The sequence below is a fragment of the Parasteatoda tepidariorum genome, chromosome 8 (genome assembly GCF_982258835.1).
Source record: "Parasteatoda tepidariorum strain Cologne lab strain chromosome 8, Ptep-v5.0, whole genome shotgun sequence".
Classification (NCBI taxonomy): domain Eukaryota; kingdom Metazoa; phylum Arthropoda; class Arachnida; order Araneae; family Theridiidae; genus Parasteatoda; species Parasteatoda tepidariorum.
Genome location: NC_141762.1, coordinates 62,245,428 through 62,255,774, shown reverse-complemented (window position 1 = coordinate 62,255,774; position 10,347 = coordinate 62,245,428).

Here is a 10,347-nt window from a genome sequence, read left to right as displayed (position 1 = left end):
TTAAGAGCGTAATTTACGAAAAAAATATGGGGTTTAAAGTAAGAAAGATTGTTATCAATATTTATATTTTTCATATACTTTTGAGTAGGAAGATTCAAAAGTTTTAGTTATATAAGTTATAAATGAATCAACATTAAAAACTGAAATATTGCTAAACAAATAGTTTAAACATGCAAAAAAAAATAGATAATATCTGTTTTACGTCCTAAATTCTGTGAAGTTTAAATTCCACCTAGACCTTCAAAAACAATTCTATGGGAAAATCCTAATTCGAAATTATTGACCTGTAAGTTTCAAAAGAAGTAACCGGAGGGCTGAGTTACAAGTTGAATAATTTAACACGTACTAGGTGAAACATTAAGGAGTATCTGAAAGATGGAGCTACATTTTTTCATCAGAAAAATATTTAAGGCAACTATTCACTGTTTTGATTCATTTTTCAAAAACAGCTGTTGGACCTACTTTTATTAATTTAAAATACTGGTGTTTGTACTCAATTTCTTTTTTAAAAAATTTGAAAAGGAATTATTAAGGGAGTATGTTTCTTTTTCGTTTAAAATTGTAGAAGTATAGGAAAGATACGTTAGCGTTGAATACATAATAAAAGGTTTTTACCAGTTTAATCTCTTCTCTTCTTTTTTGTATTAGATTGTATTGTCTGATTATTTGAGTACATTTCTTTATTTAAAAAAATGTTGTATTTTAACAAAAAGACATGCATTGAATTGTCAAGTAAAGCCTAACCAATAAGGTGAAGTTCTTTTGTTAATTCAGTTTTACAGCATTTTAATAATTTTTGAAAGTGCATAATTCATTAATTAAATTAAAATGAATACTTATATTGATTGTTTTATTTATTCTTGTTTTAATATTTTTATTTGCTTTTTATTAAACATTTAGTTTTTTTAAAAACATCCTATTAAGAACAAGCAGCTGCGTAGTCAATAAAAGTACTTAATTAGGCATCCTTTATTTTAATTTTTTGTTTTTGGCCCATTATGGGCCCCTTAATTTGTCTATAAAAATTTCTTTGGTACGATTGTTTAGAACATTAAACTATAATTTCTAGTCGAGTCTTAAAATTATGAGTTAATACTAAGGGAAGATACGGAGTGATTCGTATGCGCAGTGTCATAGCTGATTTTATCCGTTTTTTTAGCAATTATTCGCTCTTTCCAAACGAAAAATAATAATTTTTATATTTAGAACACTTTATTCACGCTAAAATATGGAAAAAGATATTCCATTCTTACAAAAGTATATTTTATTCAAAACTGAAATAAATGTAAGAAAAATGGCGCAAAATTGAAAAATTTCAAGCAAACTGCAGCTTACTTTATTTATGAATATCACCCCACATCCTTAAAAAAATTATGCATCTAAATATTTTTAGAAATAAGGTACAACAAGTAACCAAACGATTAACAAACACCTTCTGAAATTCAATTAAAAATCATATAAGGATACGATAAACTCATTTATCTAGCTATTAGTTAAGTATCTTTCTCGCAGCGTGGTGATGAAACCGTTTGGGCCATTTGCAATTTTGCCACGTGATGTAAAAAAAATGTGTCACATTTATATATGCTCTAACATTAAAGTGGAAGCTCGTTAAATTTTTTCCTGCTTTTTAAATTCGTTAATTATTGAAATATTAATTACTGAATGGAAAATTTTTTAACAATAATCAATAAAATATCCTTTGGTACAAGTTAAATGCAGAGTAAACAAACTAAAGTATAATATTAGTATATTAAGTTGGCACATAAATGCCCTATTAAATTATATTATTTTAATAAAAAAATATATAATACTAACTTCATAACATTTCTGAAAAATTATGCAAATGAACCCATAATTTACGTAAATTTCGAAAATTTACGTAACTCACAGTAGACTAAAAAATTCAATACCAAGAAAAATTACAAATTTTATTTTAAATATCGCAAGTGAAGGATTGATAGACATGCAGATGCAGTTGAAGTTTGCTCAATGTAAGGGGTCGCCTCAATCTATATAAAGTAGAAAGTAAAACAGTTGCAGAAAAAAACAATAATGTTTTTAAAGAAATCAGATTTATTCTCATAAGATTGTTGAAAATAGAATTTCTAATTTATGACTAAATATAATACAATGGAGTAAAATGATAAATAATAATCGAACTCTATTGAGTTAAGCCATTGAGAGTCATATTGTGTACTGGGTGACAAAAGATGGAATAACTGAGTTTTAACAATGGTTCACGTGAACTTCCTTGAATTTTCAAAGGGGAAAAGCGAACGCCCTAACTTTAATACAATTTCGGCCTCCAGTAAAACACCCACTGCTCAAGATTTATTTAAATTTAGCAATTTGTTTTACAAACTTACAAGATTTGGCCACCAGATGTTAATTTTACTTTTTGCGCATTTTGTCTTATAATGAAAATTTTTTAAACAAATTGAAAAAAAAAATTATACCTAGACATAAATCGCTTATCCAAATATAATTTCAGGTGAAAAATATATGATTCATAAATAATTATTATTTTTTCATACTTTATTTAATAAAAGATGAAAAATGAATTAATTGAAATTTATGCAAACTCTTACATCATTTTGTGGAATGAAAATTTTATTTGTCAAATTTGAAATTTGAACAACATAACTCGACTTAATTTTAATTCTACGATACTTTTAAATTTTTATTTTGCCGCATAAAATTACATTCTTTAAAATTTGTATTTTTTGTATTCGACAACAAAACACGGATTTTCTTAGCAATTAATAAATAAAATAATAAAATATATTAATTTGTTACTAAAATTATTTTTGCCTGGAATTATATTTGGATAAGTGAGTTTTTTTAATAGGAGAAAAAAATATTCGATTTTCTGAAAAAATTCTCGAGGCATGGTGAAATGAGCATAAAAAGAAATTAACATTAAAGGGTACAAACATATGTCCACTCTTCTAACCAAACTATCATGACCAAATTTCTAAACTTGTGGCAACCCCTTATATTGTGAGAGTCGGAAAAACAAATTCGTCAAAAAAGGTGTGTATTATCAGAGAAAGTACGATTTCATGTTTTGTTTGATTTCAGAACTTAAAATCCGATCTGAATTAATTAATTAGCACGTTAGAGACCAACCCATCGAACTATTAAGAATAAGTCTTAATATTTGAAGATCCGATAATTAGAACAAAAGTTATTCAAAACTTTTTTTTATTGACACTGTGCGTCATGTTCCGTTTATTATGTTTGCTAATTCGAAAACAATTCCAATAATTTTTTAATGTACTGTAATTATGCAAAGTTAACCGGTTTTTATTATTTTGATTAATCAGCATAATTTATTCTGTAAGAGAATTATTTAACTTACCATTTGACTCTACGATACTTTATTTCCGTCCAAAACCTATATTGAAAACAAAAATAATGCTTTAAATTTCTGTTTTAAACAAAAATTTTTAGTGCCTGTAAAAATAATTATTTACTCCTAAATTTCCTTTTCGATTTTTTTTTCTTCTACTTGTTTTGTCAATCACCATATTTGATGTTTCTCTGAGCATTAACAAGCATGTAAGATGTGTCTAGCAGCAATAGGCTTTGAAAAAACTGTAAAATTTGTTATTTTTTAAGTAGCAAAGTTCTCAGGGTTCGTTAATGATTCATTTTGCAGTAATTTTATTACTACCGAATCAGTAATTTTTATTACTACCGAATAATAAAAATCAGGCCATTCAAATGATCCCACTATAAGATATTCAATTTTCATGATTTCGCAAATTAAATATCAAAACAATCCGTTTAATCCTTATTTATTTTTTTGTACAAGAAGTTAAATGCATTATTGCTAAAAAGTATAATTAAAAAAAAAACGAAAAAGTAAATTGTTATAAATGATTTGAATGCAATTCAAATCATAGTTACTTACCCAAACCTTGACGCGCTACGAATATATTTGGCTAAAGAAAATATAGATGAAATACAAACAGTCAAAGATAGACATAATTATTTTTGTAGAAATCAGGAATTAATTTCGATTAAAAATAACGAAAAGATGTATCAGACGAGAATGTATCAGTAAATAGTTTGTCAGATTACAAAATATGAAAATAGAAGCGTCAATAGAGAATGATGGCATCACCTTTTGGCACTTTTTTAGTGAAATACAAAGGCGCGTTTATTCGTTAGTTACTTTGAGTTGGCCTGAGTCTCGATGTACTCAAGGTAATCATATAATACTGGATAATTCAAAGTTTAAAATTAATAAAGTTGAATTTTAATTATAAAATTTTAAAATAAATTATGTTGAATTTTAATTGTGAAATTTCAACATAAATAAGGTTGAATTTTAAATATTTTCATATTGATATTTTCAGAAATATTATAAACAATTAAAGAAAAAAATTACTTTTCAAAGAATTATTTATTAAATAATGGAAAATGATTAGCCATGGATTTACCCTAATTGGATTTGTACAAGGTAAAAACATAAATTTAGTTAACAGAGAAATTTTTAATTATAACATGCAATTAACTTAACGATTTTACATAGAATTTAATTACAATAGTCAGAAATCCTTCGTTTTTTATGAAATTTTGTAAGAGTTCGTACATTTGTTTTTTCAATCAATAAACATGACTACAAACTCTTTTAATTCTATTCATTTGATACAAAATGGTATTTAAATAACTGTTTTTACTTGCACCAGATTGTTCCCTCTTATAAGAACCCTTCTATTACTAAACATATTTTTGATCAGTGCAACCAATTTAAAATTCAGAAACAACGTAATTTCGATAACTTAAATCAATGATTAATTGGTGATAACCCTCACTATAATATAATTATTTTCTCAAAGGTGCCGATTATTTATGCATCCATATAGCTTTTAAACCCTACCTAAATGTATCATGTTAACTTTGCTGTTGGTGCGACTGGTACTTGTGCCAATAACTAAAAATTAACAGACTAGCTATCTAACTACTCTGCTAATATTTAAGCAAATGAGCAAATTTATATAAGCTTTTCTTTTTAGTTGTAGGCAATACATATATCACCGAATTTTACTTATCAATACCAAATTTATAAAAATATTGCAAAAAAAACACAATTTTTCCAGAGTTGATGAATCTTTAAGTGGAAAAGTGGGAAATAATATAATTTTAAATATTCGAAACAACAACTTTTCTATGGTTTTCGTTGAAAAAATTAGAAATAAAAATTTGAGTGTAACTTATATGAATCGAGTTGATGTAGTATCAGTTAATTTTTCAAGTATTATGACGATTTTATATAAAGTTATCTTAAAGTGTGTAGGAAAAATTCCCCATAAAAATTATAAAGAAAGGATTCTAAGATACGTTTTTTTTTAAATGAAGGTAAAGTCTGGAAAATTAACTGAGATTATATCAACTAGATTTTTATATTTTAAACTCAATATTTTATTTCTTATTTTTTCATGTGATTCATAAAAGTTATCTTTAAAATTTTATTAAATTTTTTTCGACTTCTCTATATAAATAGTTCATAAGTAATAAAACGGTTACTAACCTTTTGGTTAATATCTTACTTCTTTTGTCTCAATTTGGATTAGATTATCTACAATACTAAGCATCATTGGTGTAACAATTATAATAAGAAATTAATACAAATTTCGTATTAATTTTGTTTTCAAATACGAATGAATTTTTTTCATTTTATTTATCATTAACATTAAATTAGTTATTTTATCGAAACACGTTTTAAAAAATTACTGTAAGCAAAATACACATGTGGTGCATGCTTGAGAAATACTAATTTGGAGACGTAGCCCAAGCGTGCTGATGTATTAATGTTGTTCATTGAATTTATCGGACAGAGTAATAAAAAATATCTAACGTTTGATATACTTGAAGTGATCTTATTTCGATTAAATAAAGATGTAAGCTAGAAAATATCCCTGATGCTATCTTTAAGATATTTGAAAAATTGAATCGCCTAGTTAAATTTAAAGTAGTGACAACGCTTAAACTATCAAAAAATTTCTTTTCACTTTTTACTCATCCTGCTCCAACGGTTTGTCGTAGAATTTTCTACTGTCAACACCTTTCAATACCTTTCTCGCGCTATGAACTATTTGTAGAGCAAATTTTGTAGCGTTTAGTTGGATGGTTTGGGAGTCTATAGAGGACACACAGGCAGACAGACTATCTAAGTATTAAGATTATTATATCTCTTGAAAGCATTTAGGAATATTTCATTTATTTAAGAATATTTTATTTTTTATTGATATTTTTATTATAATTTTATTTAGATTCGGTACACAAACAAAAAGTTGTTAATTTAGTAGTTGCTTAGAGAAAGAACAACTTCTCTCTGCCTTCGTTATTTAAAACATCATATGTACTAATCAATTTGCATTTTTAAGGGTAACCCTTTGAACTATAAAATTCGATTAACACCGTCGTTCGCTTTTTTCTTCTTTTTTTCATTTTGCACCCTATACTTTTAGAATTTTCATTCTAAAATTACGGTCAAGAAACCTGAAGCAGTCTACCCATTGAATTAAACATAATGTTAGGAAAATTTCATCGGTATAAATCATTTCCAATTAGCATTTTTTAAAAATTGTGAATGCTAAACTATACAATTTTGTAACCATTTCCAACTAGTATGATTTCAAAACCGTAAAAATAAAATTTAATTACACTTATGTTATGTTAAGATTTTTATTAAGCAAGAGACATTGACATTAGGTTGTGGATGAGTTGTGTTTTGTCAAGTGAGCCATGGAATGTGATTTAATTTGTTAACTTAAAGTTACTATTGTTACTCTCGAAAGATGAAAAATACTTTACTTTTTTTACTAAACAGTCCTTCGGTTCTGCCATCTGGGCGCTAATGAGTTTTCGTATTGCAATATTTCAGAGTTACCAATTGAGGAGTGCAGGATACTGGAAACTTTTTATGCGTTGAAAAAAGGAAAGGAAATAATGTTGCGTCAATGCTGGGAATCGAAGCCTTGCTCAACCTGTCATAAGAATAACAAATTAATTCTCTCGGCTAAAGTATGCAAAACCAATTCAAAATCCCAGCTGCAAAAGTCAAGTGGCTTCATAAGGTGTAGCGTTATTGACGAAATTAAAATTCTGGCTGTTTAACCGTGTTAGATAAAACCTGTCAACAAACTTTTTTTCCCACAGTTAAAATTTTGAACACCAACTTTTTATGGTTGACTGCTTCAGTTGAAGATGGTAAAATAACAATTTAATCAATTGTAATTTAGCTATTTTTCCGAAGAATTTCGAACGGTGTAATTCATTTTCTTTTGATAACCCCTTTCATCATTAATTCGTACAAAAGTTATTAATCTGTTTCCCTTTTTTTTTTTTATTTTGAGCACTATGCATATTGCTTATGTTTCAGAAAAGTTAATTTCCATTTGATCGTTTAAATGGTCATAATACCAATTACTGGAAGTAAAATTTCTATAAAAAAAAATTACTTACGTGAAGAGACTAGGATAGCAAGTAAAACGAGTAAGAGAACTACCTTATTGAAAGTCATAGTTTTAGCTTTCTAAACTGTGCAGATACTAAATAAGTAATCAATAAGCATCACCCACTCTTTCCTCTTATATTGATACACCGATACGAGAAAGTCTTGTAATTTTATATTTGTAATACAAAAATCTTATTTTATATCTGTAAGACGAAAAATAGATTAAAAAAAATAGCTTAAATCGATTTCGTAGAAATTGCATTTCGATAACGATCGCAAGCAATCTAAAGCGTCACAATTACTTTTCAGTGGAAGTGTACATGTTCCGAAAATTCGGAATAACAAAGTTTTGCCTCAAAAATATCAGGAATATAATCCAACCCAAGGTGACCAATTACAATAATTGGAAATTTATTATTTATTATATTTTAATTTATTTTAATTTCGAATTTTTAATAGAAAATCGTAACTTGCGGAGTAAATAAATTTTATTACGTATGAAGGAAAGCAGCTTAGATAAAAATCAGCAATTTCTTTTTATTGTTTCACCTTCTATAAAATAAATTCTAATGTAATATATCTAAAATCATATTTGATCATTGCATAAGTAGCATTGATTAAATCGTGAACGAAAGATATTGTGTAACTGGAATTTTTGGGCAGTTAAAGAATTTAACTGAATTGCAGTATTAAAGATAATTCAAGGAACGGATCTTATGAGGAAATGAAAGAACTTGTTTTTAATTTATAATTTAAAACAGGAACTCATCTCTATTAAAGGTAGGTCTAGGTTAGAAGGCCAAAGAGAAAAAATGACCAGTTAAAACATATATTCGATATTTGTAAAGATAACGCAGCGGATGTAGTTTCATAGAAAGCAATTTATATTGCTTATCAATTGGTAAAAGCTTTATTTTTCTAGACAACATTGTTTCTATAAAACAATTTAAATGGTTCCATTATTTAGAAGTCAAATAATTTTCGTAAAATAAGCTTTTTGCTATTTTTCAATGCCTAGGTAATATTGTCTACTAGATGGACAAATGAAGGAAGTAAAGTGTTCAAGTAGAAACCGGACTACCCTAAATAACCTTTGATCTAATAATCAAATCTTCACGTTCTTAATGGTTCGTGACTCTGACCTCATATATGATAATTAATTAGAGCCGTGGGGGACCTAATTTGGGTGTGAGAGCAGCGATGGCTCAGGGGATAGAGCGTTCGCCTATCAAAGATGTGTCGGGTTCGAATCCTTGTGATGGAACCCAAAATTGAGTCAGCTGCCAAATGTCGGTTATAAAAAAAAAAAAAATATGCTATTTAATTTATGCGACGATTATGAAATCAGGCACAAAAACGTACTTTCTCTGTATAAACGTACTTTTTTTTCCAAAGCTTCGGATTTCTGATCTTTATAAATATAGAGAGCAGCCGCAATCTGGCAAATATGGTCATAATAATTTGGTTAGGAGAGTGATAAAAAATTGCGATGTTCATTTTACTTTTCGTGTATTTCGCCATATTTTGGGAACTTTTTAAGTTAATCGAACAATTTTCGCTCACAATTATAAAATTCTTTTTGGCCAAGTATTATGTATGCAAAATAAAAATTTATGCAAAAATTATGCAAAATAAAAATTTTAGTAAAATAATTATATGTTTGTTTCACTATAGTCGAAAAAATTTAATTATAAGGTATGCATTTTTTAAAACCAATTTAAAAATGCAGTTTTAAATGATAAATTTAAGACGAAAGAGTCAAATTGTCCCTGAGAAATCTAAATTCAGAAATAGCACTTTCTTAAAAATCGATGTTTCACACTATTCCTCAAATTTTGTATATTTCCATCTAAAATTAAATATTTTAAAATTAAGTGAAAAATTGCATTCCTGACAATTTTAAGTTTCTTTTTTCAACCATAATTTTAAGAAAAATAATTAAAATTAGTGAAGAATTGCCGCTTTCCTGACCATATTTCGCAGATTGTGACTACTCCATATATTTCAAAGGTCAGAAATCTGAATTCGTCAAAAAAATAGGTATGTTTATTCAGAGTAAGTGTGATTTTGTATCTCATTTCGTAACTTAAATTATCGTCTGCGCTAGTTAATATAATATTTTTTTAATAATCATTTATATAATATTTTTTGCCGAAATAATATAATTATTTTCATACGTCCTGTGCAAAACAAACCCACAATATCGTCAAACTAAAATTCAAATTTTTGATCAATTTCCAACACCCCTCCAGTATTAAAATTTTACTTTCTTAGTTATAATCAACAATTCCTTTTCTGTAATATATTTACTTTGAAATTATATATTTACTAGTGGGCTGCGCCCCCTGCTCACTAACGCTCGCCAACCCCCGAAAATTGCAACTCAATCTTATATGGTTTGCTTCGCAAACCAAGCTCACTTCGCTCGCTACTAACTTAGGTACATTGCAAATGCACAAAATTCTAAGAACTTTTTTTTTTTAAAAAATTACATCTTTTTAGTAAATACTAAGTCTTTAAAATAAATTTGATTTCAAATAAATGACATGTAATTCGTTAAACCTACTAGAAATGTGCTATAGTATAAAATCTTAAAGCGTAACAGCACGACTGAGACTCATTTTACAATGAATAACAATAATAGGACAAATAAATTTGTGATATAAGTCAAAAATCGTCAAATAAATTCGTAATATATAGATTCGTGAAAAAAAGCCCTTCGACAAAATACTAAAATAGAGATCGAATCGACAAAGACTACTCACTTCTGCCTAACTAAATAGTATGAGATTGCCGCAGCTCTCTCGGGTTATTTCCGTTTCCGTTTTTAAAAGCGCTATATGTTGAGCTAAATTTAGCATGTGACATTTTTAGCG